This window comes from Urtica dioica, chromosome 6 (genome assembly GCF_054948205.1).
Source record: "Urtica dioica subsp. dioica isolate 48M chromosome 6, U.dioica_male_clone48M_v1_H2, whole genome shotgun sequence".
Classification (NCBI taxonomy): domain Eukaryota; kingdom Viridiplantae; phylum Streptophyta; class Magnoliopsida; order Rosales; family Urticaceae; genus Urtica; species Urtica dioica.
In genome coordinates, this window is record NC_142761.1 from 12949385 (window position 1) to 12970617 (window position 21233).

The 21233-nt window shown below is 43.7% G+C and overlaps 1 pseudogene; it reads left to right on the forward strand.

Annotated features, from left to right (window-relative positions):
- Window positions 1-12703: 12703 nt before the first annotated feature.
- LOC149393407 (uncharacterized) lies at window positions 12704-16411 on the forward strand (annotated as a pseudogene).
- The last annotated feature ends 4822 nt before the right edge of the window (window positions 16412-21233 follow it).

A 21233-nucleotide genomic window follows, 5' to 3' on the forward strand; every position in this document is an offset into this window, starting at 1 on the left:
CCATGGCCGGCGCTCCAAGGCCAGCCCTCCTCCAAGGCCGACCCTCCTCCATGGCCGGCTCTCCATGGCCGGCCCTCCTCCAAGGCCGGCTCTCCATGGCCGGCACTCCAAGGCCGGCCCTCCTCCAAGGCCGGCCCTCCTCCATGGCCGGCGCTCCAAGGCCGGCCCTCCTCCAAGGCCGGCTCTCCATGGCCGGCACTCCAAGGCCGGCCCTCCTCCATGGCCGGCTCTCCATGGCCGGCGCTCCAAGGCCGGCCCTCCTCCATGGCCGGCTCTCCATGGCCGGCACTCCAAGGCCGGCCCTCCTCCATGGCCGGCTCTCCATGGCCGGCGCTCCAAGGCCGGCCCTCCTCCATGGCCGGCTCTCCATGGCCGGCCTTCCTCCAAGGCCGGCCCAACCTTGCTCACTCGGCCAAGGGGGCTCCCAACCACCCCTTGGCTGCCTATAAATACAAGGGTCCTTCCCTTGACCCAGGGAATCCATGCTTGAGCACTGAAACGCTGCCGAACTCGTACCTCGCTCGTTTCTCTCAAGCTTTGTCCTCTAAACACCCCTAAAACCTCTATACTCCACCTCAATCACACTAATGTTGAGCGTCGGAGAGGTAAACAGGGGCACCCCCCCTGTTTCCCCTTTGTAGTTCACGTGTTCTCTACTCCTTTTCAGGTACTCTGACGAACTCGAGGGACATCCACAGCTAAGGGACGACTCGGGACACCGGGTCCGACACGCTCGAGTCAAGACGAGACCACTTGGTCCGGCCTTGGGTCTAACCGTCTTTGGCTCCTAAATAGTTGTCCGAAAGACAGCGACAACATTTTGGCGCTAGAAGGAGGGGGCACCTCTCGACCTTGGCAACACATCCCCTCTACCAGTCTCCTTCTCACTTCTACGACTCTCGAGAGATGAGTTGTAGCCCCGCCACCTCCACGGGCGCTCGAGCGACTAGCTCGAGGCGCGACCTCCAAAGCTCTGCGCACCGTCTCGAAGGGCAACCTCATGATAATGAGAGCCAGCCCCGAGACCCGGCGAATGACCCCGAGGCCGCAGTCCGAGAGGACACGGCTCGAAGTCTCGCCGAACTCCTAGACCGCCCCGGCGTCACCGGCGCACTCATCGCCGACCTCCTCGACTCCAACAACGTCGACGACGTCAATCTCGAGACCGACCTCGACCACGTTGTTCACGAAAGGGGACGCACGTGCACGCTTCCAAGGGGACACCCTCAGGCGGCCGCGCCGAGACGTCAACTTTCTGACGAGCACACGCACGCGCCCTCGAGGGGACACCCTCGGGCGACCACGTCAAGGCGTCAAAACTCGCGCAATACCCGAGGACGCTCGATCTCGAGATCCCGAAAGGGACGCTCCGAGCTCACCGTCCGCGTCCAAAACTCTTGTGAAGATGACGACGTCGATGGTCTCGGCCTCCGCCAAAGGCATCGCCTGGATGACGCGCCCTTAACAAGGGTGATAGGGACGGCCTCCGGGGACTTGAGAGACCGCCTCAACTCTCAAAGAGAGGATCGCGAGTTCGACTTGAGAGAAAAACTCGACGCTCAACGTGAGACAGCAGTCGCCATGGGGCGGCGACCACCCAACATTGATCAAGCACCCAACCGAAAGCGCGCAGCCGTGGGTGTGAAACCGGCCGTTGGTCCCGAGTCACGAAGGAAAAGGCGCCGGAAGGGTCAAGTCCCTAACGACCACCCTTCTCCAGCCCCGAAGCAAACCTTCGTCCCGCTCAACACAACGCCCGACAGGATCCTGAGCTTACGCCGCGATGAGCTAGGAAGCCCCGCTCCACTCACAAAGGACCCAGCGAAGCGAAATCGAAGTAGGTTCTGCGAATACCACCAGGATCACGGGCACTTGACGATCGAATGCAAACAGCTTAAGAAGCGAATTGATTCCCTAATTCGAGGTGGGGATCTCAAGGAATTCGTCGCACCTACTAGCAAGCCATGATTGTCGTTACTCCGACCCTTAAACTCACGATCGAGCTCGATCGACCTCGTGATTGCTTTTATTTGAAAAATGTAATTTTCATTTTTCATAAAAGAAGGCCAAGTGCCATGACTACCTGTAACAACCCCCTTTATTGCAATAAAGAGTTATTCTACACATGACAACTTCTTGACACGCACTATTGTATACCTCTAACACAAGAGTTTCTTGGCCTTCGTCTCACAAACGCAAGAAACTCGGGGGGCTAACAGGGGTCAATGCTCAATCAAAACAACTCAACAACAACTCAAAAAATAAAAATAAGGGAGACTCTTCACATGTCTCCTCGAGATGAATTCATTCCTCGAGTCGAGCTACGAGTCCGCGAGTCGACCAATACTCCTCGCGCCGACTCTTCGCAAAACTCCTCGTGCAAGCTCTACGAGTCGAGTTCGAATCCACGAGTCGACCAATACTCCTTGTGCCGACTCTTCGCATGTCTCCTCGAGAATGAATTCATTCCTCGAGGAGACATACGGGTCCGCGAGTCGACCGATACTCCTCGCGCCGACTCTTCACAAGACTCCTCGTACAGGCTCTACGTGAGTCCTCGAGTCGAGTTCGAATCCACGAGTCGACTGATACTCCTCGTGCCAACTCTTCACATGTCTCCTCGAGATGAATTCATTCCTCGAGTCGAGCTACGAGTCCGCGCGTCGACCAATACTCCTTGTGCCGACTCTTCGCATGTCTCCTCGAGATGAACTCATACCTCGAGTCGAGCTCCGAGTCCGCGAGACGACCGATACTCCTCGCGACGACTCGTCACAAAACTCCTCGTGCAGGCTCTACAAGAGTCCTCGAGTTGAGTCCCAAGTCCACAAGTCAACTAACTATTCCTCGTGCAGGCTCTACATGAGCCCTCGAGTTGAGTCTTGAGTCCGCGCTCGCCGCCCAGCTCGTCGGCCGATAGGCAACGAGTTACAAATGGGTTCAAGGTCTGCGTCCGCATGGCGTATCTGGTCTAGCCAGCGTCCACGGGAAACCTCGCCACACAAATGTGGCATCGCGCTTGCCGCCCAGCTCGTCGGCCGAAAGGCAACGAGTTACAAATGGGTTCAAGGCTTGCGTCCGCCAGGGCGTATCTGGTCAAGCCAGCGCCCACGGGAAACCTCGCCACACAAATGTGGCATCGCGCTCGCCGCCCAGCTCGTCGGCCGAAAGGCAACGAGTTACAAATGGGTTCAAGGCTTGCGTCCGCCAGGGCGTATCTGGTCAAGCCAGCGCCCACGGGAAACCTCGCCACACAAATGTGGCATCGCGCTCGCCGCCCAGCTCGTCGGCCGATAGGCAACGAGTTACAAATGGGTTCAAGGTCTGCGTTCGCAGGACGTATCTGGTCTAGCCAGCGTCCACGGGAAACCTCGCCACACAAATGTGGCATCGCGCTCGCCGCCCAGCTCGTCGGCCGACGGGCAACGAGTTACAAATGGGTTCAAGGTCTGCGTCCATACAACAAAGACGCGCACAATACAAAAAAGACGTGCAAATCGATTACGCCTTCGGTGGCAAATCGAGAAAACAAGACGCGCACAATACAAAAAAGACGCGCAAATCGATTACGCCTTCGGTGGCAAATCGAGAAAACAAGACGCGCACAATACAAAAAAGACGCGCAAATCGATTATGCCTTCGTTGGCAAATCGAGAAAACAAGACGCGCACGATACAAAAAAGACGTGCAAATCGATTATGCCTTCGGTGGCAAATCGAGAAAACAAGACGCGCACAAAACAACGAAGACGCGCAAATCGATTATGCCTTCGTGGGCAAATCGAGAAAACAAGACGCGCACAAGACAACAAAGACGTGCAAATCGGTTATGCCTTCGTTGGCAAGTCGAGAAAATAAGACGCGCACAACACAATAAAGTCGTGCTAATCGATCACGCCCTCATTGGTAGATCGAGAAAATGAGCCACGCACGATCAACCCGAAACAAAAAGTCGTCCCTCGCGACGCGCGAAGGCCATTCCTCATGACGCAAACCCAATCCATATGAAAGCATGGATTTTGAGTTTCCACTCGATCTACGCTCGACCAGAAACTCGGGGGGCTAATGTTGTCGGTCCGTCTCGGACCGACGGGGACTAAGGTGTCACTTCGACCCACGCGACCGATGCAAGGCCTCGAGGGGCGAACCCTTGCCTCGGCCTTTGGCCGGCCCAAACCAATGGCCGGGCCGAGGGTCGGCCGGCCAGTGGCCAGCCATATGCTCAGCCGGCCAATGGCCGGCCATATGCCTGACCGGCCTGTCGCCGGCCCAAAGGTCAGTCGGCCATGTCCAAGGCCGGCCCTCCTCCATGGCCGGCTCTCCATGGCCGGCACTCCAAGGCCGGCCCTCCTCCAAGGCCGGCACTCCAAGGCCGGCCCTCCTCCAAGGCCGGCTCTCCATGGCCGGCACTCCAAGGCCGGCCCCCCTCCAAGGCCGGCTCTCCATGGCCGGCACTCCAAGGCCGGCCCCCCTCCAAGGCCGGCTCTCCATGGCCGGCACTCCAAGGCCGGCCCTCCTCCAAGGCCGGCCCTCCTCCAAGGCCGACCCTCCTCCATGGCCGGCTCTCCATGGCCGGCGCTCCAAGGCCGGCCCTCCTCCAAGGCCGACCCTCCTCCATGGCCGGCTCTCCATGGCCGGCGCTCCAAGGCCGGCCCTCCTCCTAGGCCGGCTCTCCATGGCCGGCACTCCAAGGCCGGCCCTCCTCCAAGGCCGGCCCTCCTCCATGGCCGGCGCTCCAAGGCCGGCCCTCCTCCAAGGCCGGCTCTCCATGGCCGTCACTCCAAGGCCGGCCCTCCTCCAAGGCCGGCCCTCCTCCATGGCCGGCGCTCCAAGGCCGGCCCTCCTCCAAGGCCGGCTCTCCATGGCCGGCACTCCAAGGCCGGCCCTCCTCCATGGCCGGCTCTCCATGGCCGGCGCTCCAAGGCCGGCGCTCCTCCATGGCCGGCTCTCCATGGCCGGCCTTCCTCCAAGGCCGGCCCAACCTTGCTCACTCGGCCAAGGGGGCTCCCAACCACCCTTTGGCTGCCTATAAATACAAGGGTCCTTCCCTTGACCCAGGGAATCCATGCTTGAGCCTTGAAACGCTGCCGAACTCGTACCTGGCTCGTTTCTCTCAACCTTTGGCCTCTAAACACCCCTAAAACCTCTATACTCCACCTCAATCACACTAATGTTGAGCATCGGAGAGGTAAACAGGGGCACCCCCCCTGTTTCCCCTTTGTAGTTCACGTGTTCTCTACTCCTTTTCAGGTACTCTGACGAACTCGAGGGACATCCACAGCTAATGGACGACTCGGGACACCGGGTCCGACACGCTCGAGTCAAGACGAGACCACTTGGTCCGGCCTTGGGTCTAACCGTCTTTGGCTCCTAAATAGTTTTCCGAAAGACAGCGACAACAACCCTTGAAGTCATCCGCAAGTCGCAGCTTCTGGGGCACGAGGGGGTTGGCTATTGGAAGCCGGACTCCCCTTATTTTTTCTTTTGCGGGAGTCGCCTTGCTTGTGGCTAGGTTCGTCTCGATGACGAGAGCTTTGATTGTTGCTCTTGCGGCCGACGACGTAATCTTCGACTGCCATCAAGGTCTTGGCTTGAGTCATTGACTCAGCCATGGTAGAAGGGACATGGCCGACGACGGACTTGAGGAACTCACTTGTGCACAACCCTTCAATGATGGAGGCAATTGCATCACCGTCATCAAAGCGGTCAACCTTATTCAATTCTTCAGTGAATCGGGCGAGGTATCGCCTAAGAGACTCGCCACTCTACTGCCTGATTGACCACAAATACATCTTGGTCTTCTCTTGGACCATAGATGTAGCGAAGCGTGTCAGGAACATATCCTTCAGGTCTTTGAATGAATGGATGCTTCCCGGCCTTAAATTCTTGAACCACTCGAAACCAGGTCCGGCGAGGGTAAAACTAAAACCTTGGCACATGGCACCGGGAACGACACCCTGCATCGTCATCTAGGTTTCATAATGCTGGATGTGGTAAGCGGGATCCGTTTTTCCATCGTAGGAGCGAGGTTTGGGAGTTTGAAATTTCCCATGCATACCTAGGCCAATATCTGGACCGTGAAAGGCGAGGAATTCTCCTCAACGATCCTATACGCGCTTCCGCCTATTCCATACTCTCTAAGATCTCGTACTTCGTTTCGAAGATTATGGATCATGGTGACCACATCGAGACTAGTGGTTGGAGTAACTCCCTTTCGGGATGAGTCACTTGTCGCCTTTCATTGGAACCTTGACTGTGCGGCGGTTCCCGTTAGTTGGGGCTGATAGGGGGGTGTTCGGCCGAGAGCTTAGTCGTTCTCTCGGGTCATTGCCACGCTCATTGCGTTGGGCGGTAAGATGATTCATGAGATATGGGCTTGCCGCACGGAGGCGCAGGCTTTGTCTGAGACGACGCGCTCTTTGCGTGCCCTGACTTCCGCAACATTCTCCCTCTGACCAAGTCGGTCATTGGCCGAACGTCTGGAGTTCTCCTCTTGGGAGGCCACAGGTGCATTCCTCATCTTGGGTGAGGGATCCGAAGGACCGGCTTCATTCACAGCGGGGAGTTCCCCGTCCTTTGCGAGAGAAGACTCGATATCCTCCGAATCATCAGCGCCCTCATAATCTGGATCGCGGTCGCGACTTTCCTCATTGAGGTTCTCGGGTGTTGTCAATGGTGCCCACAAGAAGAGTAGTAGTCTTTACTTATATACATTTGATGTAATAAAGTCTCACGAAGACTCTTGCTTATAACTGCTGAATTATTAATAAAAGTTGAAACGTTCATTCATTCTTCCTTGTCTGTTTGAAGCTTTATGATAAACTATAGTTTTTAGTCCTTAAACAAACCTAACAACAAATGAAGAGTCAAATATAGATTTGCATGAACAAACTCTTCATGGTTTGCTTAAAACAGTATATTTGCAATCTAAGGGTCAAAGGGCTATTGTTCCCAGTATGATTGTTAGGAGAATCTATGATGTCTGGTTATGGGACATTGAGAGTTGGAAACTCTATAGTTCTTCTAGGTATCTTCTGAAGGTACTGAATTGACCAGTGCACTTCTAGAGACAGAATAAGAATAACCCATTTAACCTCTTATGTCTCGAAGTCACTACGTATGAATTGCATCGTGCTTACCTCAATCCTGAAATGAGACATGTCATTTCATAGCTTACGTATTCTCATTTGAGAAAGTCAGAGTTCTAGATTCACTATGTGATATAGACATGACCTATTGGTGAAGTACTAAGTTATGAAGATGTCATGAGTAACTTTGTGAAGATCGCATAGATATGGAATTCACGTACAAGATTGTTGAAATGCAATGTATATCACCTCGTGCTTTGTTCCTTGGAATGTGAATAAATGAACTGGCCAGTGTCCAAATTGAGTCATGACTCTTTTGGATGAATCAATGTGACTTGTTAGCTCCTCATCAATACATTGTTTCTAACTTATTCACAAGCGACAAAGGAGTTTAGGAAATAACAGCTAGAAGCGTAAAATGGTAATTTTGTAAACATAGATAATATTCAGTGGATCCACTCATCACGATTAAGTTGAATTCTTGAGTAGAAAATAAATTCATTTGAACCGAGAGATTCTCAGTGTCAACTCTTTAGTGGAGTCAACATTAAGCTAAACTTGGAAAAGGTTTATGAACTTTTCAGTCCAAGTATGTTAGCTCAAGCTTTGTTCATTTGGATCCATGAGGTCACTGTCACAAGTCATTTCGAGTAGGATTAGTTAAAGTAGAAGCTAAGTCAAAACAAAAACTAGACAAGTTTTACGAAAATTGTCTAAATGGTAATTTTGTCTTTGTGGACATAGGATGGTATGAATGTCAATAAATAAGTTTTTTGACATTGTCATATGATGAAAATTGAAAGATGTCACACGGCCATGTTGAGAATATTGGGCCTTGAGGATTGAATTTCATTTCATGGAATTGTACTTGAAAATTCTTAATGGGCTTTTCTTATATTGTCATGAACAAATGAAGAAACATCTAGAAGGTCCTTCTAGAAGCCAAAACGGTCCATACCAAGGGAGAAAGAGAAATTATTTTGTGCATTGATGTATGAAGATACTTTCCAAATGAAAAGAGGAAACAAATTTCCTCTAGAAGGAAATTGATATGGGCGGCTCGCAAGGCAAGAGAGAGGCAATCAAAAGAGGAAACAAATTTTTTTCTAGAAGCATAGACTTGGACGTGCAAGGTGGGAAAGAGGAAATGAAGATTTGCTCATGAATATGTGATATTCTATAGAAAGAGGAAATGACCTTTTGAAGGTAATCCTCTTCCTATAAATACCCCACCTCATTCACAAGTCACAACACACAATTTTGATATTGAGAGCTTCTCTCTCTAGATTGTCTAGCTGCCCATCTCTCTCTCTCTAACCCTTTTCGTTTTTGTTTTGGCACCTAGGTCTACATTTGACCTAGCGTTTTGTTTTAGCTCTTCGACTCTAAGACTTGTTCTTGAGTCGTCATGGTATCAGAGCTATGATCAAAGTTAAGCATGTACATGTGATTAAAACTATGAGCTTGAAAATCGTTTTCAAAAGATTACTCGTTTTTGACAAGTTAGAATTGTTTTCTTAGATTTTTTTTTAATTTATTGCTCGTGTCTTTAAATTAAAAATCATGTTGACTTTCTATGACCTTGGGATGTTATTAAAACACATTAGAATCAGTTCTAAAAGTTTTTAATTTTTTCATAATGAAAAACGTGTTTTATTAAGTCTTAGAAATTGCACGTAATTTCATGACTAGTTATATTGTCTTGCTAGTTTTGTTTGTTTACTCGTTTCGTTTTACATTGTTATTTACTTTTATACTATGTTATTACCATGTTAATAAAACACATATAAAAGCTTTGACAACTCTCTAAAACGTTCCTTTACACTCGATTCTTTTGCACTCATGTCCGGACTTTAACTATTTCTAGTTTTCTTCGAGCTCGAGAAAAATCTACTGTAAAAGTTGCATAACCCTCTGCTCATAATTCAAAATTTAATAATTCTTGAATCAAATTAAAGGTCTGTTTGTCCTCTGCCGTTGGTTTTAGGTCAAAAGATGTCGGAGCCGCCTGTTATGGCGATTTGACTCCGAGCTGCGCAGCTGCTCCGAAAGTCCTGTTTTTTAGAATTTTTGAATTCCGGATTTCGGACCCTACTCCATGAGTCATAGAACTCTAATGAAAAAATTTCCTTGAGCAAAATTGTTTTTCATAAGATAATAAACATAATGTGAAAGATTAAAATGTTTTGATTTTTGAAAAATTTACTTGAATTGAATTTCTTTAAAAACTAATTTGATTGTTGAAAATCGTTTTGACTTTCAAACTTGAAAATGTTTTGTTATCCAAATCATATATGTTTTTCAAAATATTTTCAAAACTATATCTATATCACATATGTTCAAAATCTATATGGTCTTGAAAATTTGAGTTGGAGGTCTCCTCGAAGACGAGCCGAAAAATTAAAGATGTGTAATCTCAAACTTTCAAGTGTTCAAGTGAGTTGAAGTTCACACTTCCCTCATGCACTTTCTCAAATAGAAAATAGGAAAATGTCCGAGTATGTACCTTGTGCCTTTATGCTTTAACACTACTCTTCCTTGAACATGAAGATCTAAGATTCCTTTCTAGAATTCCACTCTATCCCTCTATAACTAGGAAATGTGTTTCCAAACTTTTAAGAGACGATGTGCCAACTCTAAAAACTAAGTGGGAGGGTTATACTTGTTGTTTACAACCCACGATCTCCAACACTAAAGAAAAGTACAATTGTCGCCAGACTAAGAGTCACCCTCGTGGCCCTTTCTTAAATGAGAGTACTCAACGGCGCTTTGCTCTGATCATTGCTTGAAGAGCTACGTTCGAGAGTTAGACAATGAGACAAGGCCTCCCCTTGGTGGATTGTTTTTTCAAAGTCCATCTCTTGGACTAAGTGGTTGGTTACACACTTAGACTTCATCCCTAGTAATCCTCCCTCGAGGCCCTGCGAAAGGATGTAAGTGATCAAACTTTTTTATAAGGTGGCTAGTCAAATACGATGTATAGACATCTTGGCTATGCATTAATGATGAGTCATTTACTTATGAAATGAGACTCGTTGCGGCCTTCCCTCGAAGGAGTAAAGTGTCATTTCGTTCATAACACCTTTGGATTTTTCCTGTGTTGTTCATCCTAAAAACTTAAACAAACTTAAATCCTAAACCCAAAGACTAATCATAAACATGTTTCAACCATTTCAGCATAATGTCTCTCAACCCTCTCTCAACCATCCTTTCCTCGAATAAACTCGAAGGCGAAAATTACGTCGACTGGATTTTATTCACGGTTATAATGACTTTTATATATCGTCGTTTTGGTTTAGTCAACGAGATTTTATTCACGGTTTTAATTGAAAGAGTTTGTTCTTAAATTAATACATGAGTTTTATTGGTTGATCTTAACGTTGATTTTCCGATTACTTGTTTGGGATGTGAAACTTGTAATTGAGTTATAAGTGTGGAACCGTATTGGTAATTGGTAAAAGGAGCAATTGAGTAACCCGTCACCTTGTGTTTTCCTCTCTTTGACTTTATAAACTTTTTAATAATAAAAACAATCTTTTCATTTTTATATTTCCTTTACCACTTGACATTTGGTTTTGGTTTTCATTTTCAGTTTTTGCCTTCTCGTGGATACGACTCCGCTTTTCTTGTGCTACCAACGACCGCTTAGCGATTACACAATTTGAGCGTGATCAAATTTTGGCGTCATTGTCCGGGAGGTGCGACAATTGAATTCTTGAATTAAACGAAAAGTGGTTTGTATTTTTTATTTTATTTATATTGAGTCCTATTACTCAAAAAAAAAACAGGGGTTTACTACGTTTTGTTTTTATTTCTTTATTTCCTGATTATTAGAATAGGCATTAGTTTGATCTTTCCTGCTATTGATTTGTTCTCACGTTCACGTTGTTGCTAGTTATAGGTTTTTATTGTAGTTAGTTTTGTTGTTAGTATTTAGAGTAGTTATTTTTTTTCTTTCTTATTTTTGTTTTGTTCTTAGACTTTTCTTCCTAATTTAGTTAGATTCTGTTTTTATATAATTTTTTTGGTAATTTCTTGTAGACTAATTTTACTAGGTTTCAAAATTAAAAAAAAAAAACAAAAAAAAATATATAAAAAAACACTAAAATTTGACGGGTATATGCGTAGTGTGTGGTGGAAAACATTGAGTCTTGTTCTGTCTAGAAAGACTGGTAGTTAAATGAGGTTTGCTTCGCATCTCCTCCAAGCTAGCCTGGGAACCTCGGCGAGTTCTGTCTAGAAAGGTTTGGGTCTAAAGTGGGATCATAGTGATGTTTGTCTTTTTTGCTCTTATGCTTTTCTTTATTATAAAAAATGTTGAGGTGTTTTTTTCTTCGAATACTTCCTTCCACCACCGTCTCGGGAACATTCTTAGTACCCATTCATACTACTACATAATTATCCTCAAACAAAAAAAAATTAAAAAAAAGAGAAGTGAATGACCCAATTTAGAGACAAACTAGGTCGTTTTGCTAAGAAACCCAACGAAGACCTTGACCATATTCAAGAAACACCTAAGTCTCTGTATCTCTCATTAACTTTTACTTCTTCCTCTTCCCATCCATCTTCTCAAATCTCATTGCCAAATAATTTCTTCAACCCAATGGCACACATAGAGGACAATCATGTCAAAACCCTTAACGAGTACTTGTATCCGACGCGAACTGCGGTCCCATCATACATCATCTTCAATCCTAACACGTCAAATCACGAGTTCAAGCCTGGCATGATCCAATTTTTGCCAACCTTTCACGAGCTAGAAAACGAGAATCCATATGTGCATGTTCGAGAATTCGAGGAGGCAGTGGCAACTTTCTATAGCCGCCCAGATGTCGCTAGCGTCATGAGGTTGAAATTCTTCCCATTTTCCCTCAAGGACAAAGCAAAGAGCTGGTTATATTTAAAGATCTGTTTAATATATGTCCACATCATGGCTTTGAGAGGTGGCGCCTCGTGAGTTACTTCTATGATGGTCTTACTGGTGATGAACGCAAGTCCATCCAGTCTATGTGCAATGGACAATTCTTGAACAAAGATCCCAATGAAGCGATTAAGTACCTCAACGAGCTAGCTAAATCGATTGACGCTTGGACCGAGCCAAATCCCACTGAAAGCACTAACAGGTCCCGACCAGTTGGAGTATACCAATTAAAGGAGGAGGAAAACCTTAAAGCCCAAGTTGAGAATTTGACTAGGCAATTGGAGGTCCTCAAGTCCCAAAATGGTAGAGGAATCCATTCGGTCGCATAAGTTGAAGTCCAAAATGCATGCTTCGTCTGTGGAGGCGTGGATCACCAACCTCAGGATTGTGCATCATATGCTGAAATGAGAGGGGTGTACGAGGAGCAATGTAATGCCCTTGGGAATTACAATAAACCTTATTCACCCTGCTCTGAATCTTACAATCCTGGCTGGAGGAACCACCCAAATTTCAGTTGGAGGAACAATAACAATGCGTCATCACACGGAAACTAGTGGAAGCCGGACCAACAACAACAACCATCATCAAGAGTGTATTCAGCACATCAACAAGCGCAAGCACCACCAAGGCCCATCGAAGACACCTTGCACGCTTTTATAGAGGCTCAAGGGAAAACAAACCAAAGGTTTGAGGCAATGATCACGCAAGTGATGGAAGAGAACAAGGAGATCAAAAGCCACGTCACTAACCTGATAAATACCTTGTCCGTTTCGGAGCGTGGCAAGCTTCCTTCACAAACACAGTCAAACTCGAAGGGAATTCATTTGGCACAAACCTCGGTCTCAAGGTCAAGGAGGTGAATGCCATCACTACTCGAGCTTGTACTGTAGTCGAGCCTCAACCACAAAATCCACTACTTCCAAAAAGGATAATGGCTCAGAAAAGGAGCCCGCAATGATTCAAGTGCAAGCCCCATTTCCACAAGCTCTAAAATCTCAAGGAAAAGCACTAGAGAATCAAGGTGAGATCCTCGAACATCTGCGACAAGTGAAGGTCAATCTTCCTCTGTTGGATGTGATCAAGCAAGTTCCAGCTTATGCCAAAGTACTTAAGGATCTATGCACTGTAAAGCGGCGACACCATGTCAAGAAGAATGTGTTCCTAACAGAGCAAGTTAGTGCGGTAATTGAGCAGAAAACACCGCCAAAGTACAAAGATCCTTGTTGTCCCACAATCTCATGCTACATTGGGACACAAATTTTTGACCAAGCATTACTAGACCTTGGCGCAAGCGTGAATCTCATGCCATATTCGATTTACTTGCATCTTCGACTTGGGGATATCAAACCTACTTCTTTAGTGCTCCATATGGCTGATAGATCTGTGAAGAAGCATCGGGGTATAATATAGGATGTCTTGGTTCAAATTGATAAATTTACTACCCCGTGGATTTTCTGATCTTTGATACGCATTATGTGGTTGACGCCGAGTCAAAAATTCCAATCATCTTGGGAAGGCCTTTTCTTGCAACAATAAATGCCCTAATCAATTGTAGAAATGGCTTCATGAAGATGACTTTTGAAAACATGACTATGGAGGTTAACATCTTCAACATTACAAAGAAACAACATGATGAAGACGAGTCTGCCCACACCTACATGATAGACTCACTCGCCGAAGAATCCAACCTTCTTCATGATTTCGAGTTTTTCAATCAAGAGGAGACATCCAATGTTTCGGTGATAGTTGAAGACTCATAAGATCGAAAAACTAAGTTTTGGTAACCACGCTTTGAAGAGCTACCGCAAGAAAGAACAAAGCCAAAACCATCAAATGAAGAGACCCCAAAACTCGAACTCGATCAACTTCCCAAGGGTCTCAAACATGCATTTTTGGGAGTCGGTGATACCTTCCATGTTATCATAACGTCTAAAATCAATGCGTCACAAGAGAAACACTCGATTGACACGTCACGTGAGCATAAAGAGGCGTTGGGTTGGACGATCGCTGATATCAAAGGTATCAACCCTTTAATTTGCTCCTATCTCATTCATCTCGAAGAAGGGGCTATACCAAGACGAGACCCACAATGAAGACTGAATCCCACAATGAAAGAGGTTGTTAAGAAAGAAGTCTTGAAGTTGTTGCATGTTGGTATCATATACCCAGTCTCGGATAGCAAATGGGTTAGCCCAACACAAGTAGTCCCCAAGAAATCAAGAGTCACAGTTGTTGAGAATGAAAAGGGGGCCCTTGTTCCAACAAAGGTCATGACGGGTTGGCGTATGTGCATTGATTATCAAAAGCTTAACGCCCCCACCCGTAAGGACCACTTTCCTCTTCCATTCATCGATCAGATTCTAGAGCGAGTCGCGGGTCATCCTTTCTATTGCTTTCTTGATGGTTATTCAGGCTACTATCAGATAGAGATTGCTTTAGATGACCAGGATAAGACCACATTCATATGTCCTTTTCGAACATTTGCTTTTCGACGTATGCCGTTTGGCCTCTGCAATGCCCCGCCACATTTCAAAGGTGCATGATGAGTATGTCCAGTGACATGGTCGAAAAATGTATGGAAGTATTCATGGATGATCTAACCATCTTTGGAGATTCATTCGATGCCTACCTATCCAACCTACGAGCTATTCTTCAAAGGTGCATCAAGAAAGGTCTTGTGCTCAACTGGGAAAAGTGTCATTTCATGGTTTCATCTGGCATTGTTATGGGGCACATTGTTTCTTAAAGAGGAATTGAAGTTGATCAATCCAAAATTGAGCTCATTTCAAAGTTGCCGCCTCCAAAGACTGTGTAGGACATTCGTTCTTTTCTTAGGCATGCCGGATTTTATCGGAGGTTAATACATAATTTTTCAACTATATCTCGACCACTATGAAATCTCTTTTAAAAGGAAGCCACGTTTGATTGGATACAACAATGCGAGGATGCATTTCGTACTCTCGTCGCCAAGCTGACTTCTGCCCCCATCATTCAGCCACCTGATTGGAACTTACCATTTGAGATTATGTGTGACTCAAGTAATTTTGCTTTGGGGGCCGTTCTAGGTCAAAGGAGGGACGGCAATCCCTTTGTAGTGTACTATGCAAGCAAGACACTCAATAGTACCCAAATCAACTACACTACCACTGAAAAGGAATTGCTTGTTGTGGTGTTCGCACTTGAAAAGTTCCATGCTTACCTGATTGGTTCACCTATCACGATTTTCACAGATCATGCAGCCCTAAAATACCTTCTTTCCAAAAAGGATGCTAAGGCGTGTCTTATTATGTGGATCCTTCTGTTGCAAGAATTTGATATAACGATTAAGGACAATAAAGGAGTTGAGAGTGTTGTGGCGGACCATTTGTCTCGGCTTGAGTTTAACCACTCCCCCGAAGGTCCCGCCATCAATGACAACTTCTCTGATGAACACCTTCTCTTTGTCACCAAAATGCCATGGTATGCTCATATTGTTAACAATTTGGTGACAAATGAAATCCCATCTGATTGGAGTGCCCAAGATAGTCGAAGTTCAAAAATTCTACTACGATTATCCATATCTCTACAAGTATTGTCCTGACCAGATCATGAGACGATGCATTCCAGATGATGAGGTGTCCAGTGTCTTGAACTTTTGCCATAATGAAGCTTGTGGTGGTCATTTTTCTATGAAGAAGACTGCCGCGAAAATCTTACAGTGTGGTCTTTATTGGCCTACTTTGTTCAAGGACACCGATCGTTACTGCCGTTCATGTGAGAGATGTCAGAAGTTGGGAGCCCTTTCTCGTCGTCACATGATGCCCTTGACCCCAATTTTTGTTATAGAAGTATTTGATTGTTGGGGGATCGACTTCATGGGGCCATTTCCACAGTCTTCTGGCTACCTCTACATTCTGCTGGTTTTTTACTATGTCTCAAAATGCGTGGAAGCCGTACCATGTTGTACCAATGATAATGCAGCAGTCATAAATTTCTTAAAAGAGAATGTGTTATCAAGGTTTGGTACCCCTCGTGCAATCATCAGTGATCAAGTTACTCATTTTTGCAACCGATCTTTCAAGGCATTGATGCAAAAGTATGGGGTAATCCACAAGGTTTCAACGGCCTACCACCCACAGACAAACGGACAAGTTGAACTTGCTAATAGGGAGATCAAACAGATCTTGGAAAAGACGGTCAACCCGGATCGCAAAGATTGTTCTTTACGACTGACTGCCGCACTCTGGGCATATCGGACCTCTTACAAATCCCCCCTCGGGATGTCTCCCTATAGGCTAGTTTATGGAAAGGCTTGTCATCTACCTGTCGAGTTGGAACACAAAGCATATTGGGCCACCAAATCCCTAAAATTTGATATCGGTGCAGCAAGCATTTACAGAAAAAGCTCTAATTGGTCGAATTAGAGGAGCTACGAAACGATGCGTACGATAACTCAAAGATCTACAAGGCAAGAATGAAAGCGGCTCATGACAAGCAAATATTGAGAAAGAATTTTGAGCCGAATCAGCGAGTTCATCTTTACGACTCCCGTCTGCATCTCCACCCTGGGAAGTTGAGGTCCTGGTGGACTGGTCCATATGTAGTTCAAAGAGTATCTCCCCACGGAGCAGTTGAAATTCAAGATCCAAACGATGGGAGAACATTCAAAGTCAATGGCCAGCGATTGAAGCACTATGTTGAGCGGTTACCCAAGCCTGAAGAGATCACTCTAATGGCTCCGGTATACCTATCCGAGTAGTCTTCTCGTACCTCATTGTATCCTTTTGTATTATATTTTTCTTTTCTTTTTATTATTATTATTTTTTTTCTTTTTAGTTATCATTTTGCGCATTCTCAGATATTCACACACATGATGAGCTGTTTCTAGTGTTGGTCGCTGCCCAGGTGTACTTTGATCCTTACTCTTTTCATTTTCTATCTTTTGTGACATTGAGGACACTGTCTAATTTTGGTTGGGGGTGGTTGCTAACTCAGTCATGCTTAGAGCTAGTCTTTTGCATTCATGCTTAGATATAGTCTCTGTTTGTGAAAATATTTATGATTTTTCCTGAATATGAGATTGATTAGGTTATTTTGCATCAACTTTTGCTATCTTCATTGTTAGGAAATGACTTTCAGAGTTTGTGTGTGTGTTCGTACTAAACCCTCGTGGTACCATGGTATTGGATACATTTTAGCCGAGATAAACCTTCATGTTTAGGCACAACATTTTTCATGATAGTAAGTGAGATGAGAAAACAGCTTGCGAACTTTCATTGATTATTTGAATTGGTTTAGTCACTGCTTAGAGCTTCTCTACATGGTTGGTGGTTTGTTTGGATATTTTGTTTTATGATTCTTGATTAAACATGGATACTTGATTCTTAGAGCCAATTTTTCTGCGTTCTTCCTCTCTCTTCCATTCTTCTTTAGTCATTCTCTATGTTCTTTCTCCACCCTCAACTCCGTATAAATCGTCTTCTTTTATTTTATATTTGTTTGTTTCTAAAAAAACAAAAAAAAAAAGAGAAAAAAAAAGAAAGAAAAAAAAGCAAGAAAAATATAAAAAAATAATAAAAAGTGATGAATTATTCAGTCTTTCTTCTTCTTCTTTGTAATATTTCTCTCTCTCTCTCTCTCTCTCTCTCTCTCTCTTTCTTATTTTCATCATAATATCCAATCTTCTCATCTTCTTCATGTTTTCTTCTCTTCTTCTTATATTGGCTCTTAGATCACTTGTACATATATCCGTGTTTAGTCTCGAAGAAATCTCAATATTGGATTTGTTGTATGATTGGTGGAAGGCTCTTAGCGGTTGATTTTCCTATCTTGTGATCAATTTTAGTTTGCTTGTCTGTCCTAAAAAATAGTCTTCCCATATTTTGAGTGTCATCTTTCATTTCCTACTTCACAAGAGAGAATCCTAGCCTCCACATAAATAAAACAATCAATACCCGTGAGGATTAGTGAGGTCGAGGCCGACACTAGAGGGTTGTTCAAAGTTGTTTTGTATCAAGCATAGTGGTAAAATGATTGGTTTGAGACGCACGAATACACACACTTTGTAGTTATAGTCGAAATAATTTGGATAGCAGATTTTGATGCTTAATAGTCTCTTTGATTGAAATGTGTAGGCAATGTTATAAATATTTCCTATAACATGTTTATTCTTCGCTTGAATTGCTACAGACTAGCAATAAGGTGGTTGGGGATTGTGATTAGTGCATGAAAGTGTATTATTTTTGAACTACATTGTTAATATTTACTAAAAATAATCCAAATATTTTCTTGATTTTCATTGATTATAATTTTAATAGAGAATATTTGTTTTAGAGAAATTTAATCTTACAACTATTTTATTTGATATATTTTGTCTTGTAGGATTAATAGTGGATTAAAAGCTAAATATGGAATTGAGATATGCTAAATTCTTCTTCAATCAACGTCGATATGACATGAATTGGAGGTCTTTTAGTTAACATCATCAACATCCTCTCATTAAATGGAAGATCGACATGTGTCCATTGTTTGTAAAGAAGCAAATCATATTGGGACAAGTTGCAAAGAAGGTCATGAAGAAAATGAGAAATTTCTCTAGCTTGGGAGTTGTGTACGGCCACTTGCCAAAAGCAAATCATTTTGGTGTGAACACTATCTCTCCCTCGTGAAAGTATGTATTGCATCACCCAATCAGCTTATGCCACTTGTCTATTCTCTTCTACATCAACAAATGAACGCAGACACTTGGCGGAAATGACTACAAAGCTAAAGAATTTCCCTCCGCCAGTAGATTCTCGTGCATCAGCTCAAATAATCCCCTTTTAATTCCTAGAATCACCATTTATGTGTGTAATATTTGGTTTCAATTTTATTTTAGTTTCTTTTTATTTTGCCACCTGTAAAACACTATAAATAAGAGGTTTTGGCTTAGTTTTTAAACGCCATATTTTTAATTCCGAAAATTAGTTAAATAATATCAGTATACTCTCTCATTTTTTCTCTATAATTTTGTGAGAATGAATTGCGTTCTTGGATAAGTTTCTAGCAAGGCTAAGGGCGATCTCAATTATGTAAATTTGCCTAACCGACTATGGTTCCACTAATTGTGCTTTAATATTTAATTTATTTATGAATCAAACTATTTTCTCCTCTAATAAAATTATACTCTTTTATTTTCCATATGAATTTAGTCATGCTTGATTTATGTGATTTTTAAAGAGTATCAATTTCTTATAACACTTATTTTGTGGTTTTTCTTTAATTACAATTTTTTCGATCATATATATTGTAATCTTAGGGATTACCTATAAAATTTGTTAAAAGAATATTATCGTGTTAGGCTAATTCTTTATTGCTTTATAATCACTTTGATATATCGTCGTTTTGGTTTAGTCAACGATATTTTATTCACGGTTTTAATTGAAAGAGTTTGTTCTTAAATTAATACATGAGTTTTATTGGTTGATCTTAACGTTGATTTTCCGATTACTTGTTTGGGATGTGAAACTTGTAATTGAGTTATAAGTGTGGAACCGTATTGATAATTGGTAAACAGAGCAATTGAGTAACTCGTCGCCTTGTGTTTTCCTCTCTTTGACTTTATCAACTTTTTAATCATAAGAACAATCTTTTCATTTTTATATTTCCTTTACCACTTGACGTTTGGTTTTGGTTTTCATTCTCAGTTTTGCCTCCTCGTGGATACGACTCCGCTTTTCTTGTGCTACCAACGACCGCTTAGCGATTGCACAATTTGAGCGTGATCAGTATTCCATCACGGAAAAACTTCCAGTTGAGAGGGAAGACATTGTCTTTTATTAACCCACCAGCTTAGCCTCTTATCGGCTTGGTGACAAAGTTTTCCAATCCGTTCAACTCATTTATTCAAACTATCCTAATCAAATTAGATAATTAAAAATAATAAAAGCCCATGATAACCATAAACCCGATACAATATCCAAGTTATAGTATTCAAACATGGCAAAGTAATTAAATAAACAAGCATAACAAGCAAGCATGGTTTGATTTGGTTTGATCGTGTCCTATTTGATTCTTAATAAATAAAACGAAATGAACCCAGTCATATTGGCCTATGGATAGAATATAGGCCCATATCTATGTCCCACTGAAAAATAAATCAATGTAAAATTATTTATTTTTCATGTTTTTAAATAATTAATAAGGCCCACCCCATTTAATTAATTAATATTAAAAACAGTTTTTTATTAAGTGGTCCCGTGGGCCCACTTAGCATCCGGGCCCAAGCCCGGACTATCCTCGACTCCACCCGCCACAGTGGGACTCGACCCGAGTTATCGGGCCGTGTGCCAAAAGGGCAACACGGCCCATGAGCCGCGGCAGCAGAGGAGAGGCGGACAGCATGTCCACCTCTTTTGGTCATCGGGCCCGCCACCATGGCGGGGTGGTTCTTTGGCCGTGGAGGCCGTCCTTTGGTCCTTCACTTTTCCTCGTCGTGGGTCTGTCTCTCGCCGATCGTTTTGATCGAGAAGGTCCTTGTCGGATTACAACAACAAAAATAATAATATTTACAGAAAAAATCTATACTCTTTGAATTTCGGGTTTACAAAAACTCTAGAAAAGCGAGAATCAAATATTCTATGATCAACCCCGAATCACAATTCACATAATCATATATTGAATTGGATGAAAAATATAATCACATATAATTTCATTCAAACCATATTAAATTTAATCACAAGAACGAATCGATTATTTAAGTAAATCAACTACCTCTAATACCACTTGTTGGTGATTTGCTCACCTTAATAACCATATAAGTTGCGGAATTAATTAATTACACTAATAAGAGCTAATTAATTTTATGATTATCTAACAAGATGTAGATTTACACATTAATTAATTTATGAAAGCATTTAAACATGTCAAGCAACCGATAAGAACAAAGAATAAAGTTCATAGAAAACTTACGGGTTGGGCTCACGGACTGAAACTTCAAGCTTTCAGAATCCGTCTTCAAAACGCCTAGAGCTCCTTCTTTAAGCTTTCAGATCCTTGTACTCCTCTTAATGACACCGTAGTCTACCGAGACCTAATCTCTTGACAAATAAAGAAAGACGACGTGGGACCACACTCTATAATCTCACTCAATCTAGAAACAACTTTGTTTCAAGATCTCACTCTTATTTTTCTAAGAACGGAATTGAGTAATTCCAAGGGAAAAGATAGAGAGGGAGTTCGACCAACAAGGAGGATGGGAGAATTTTT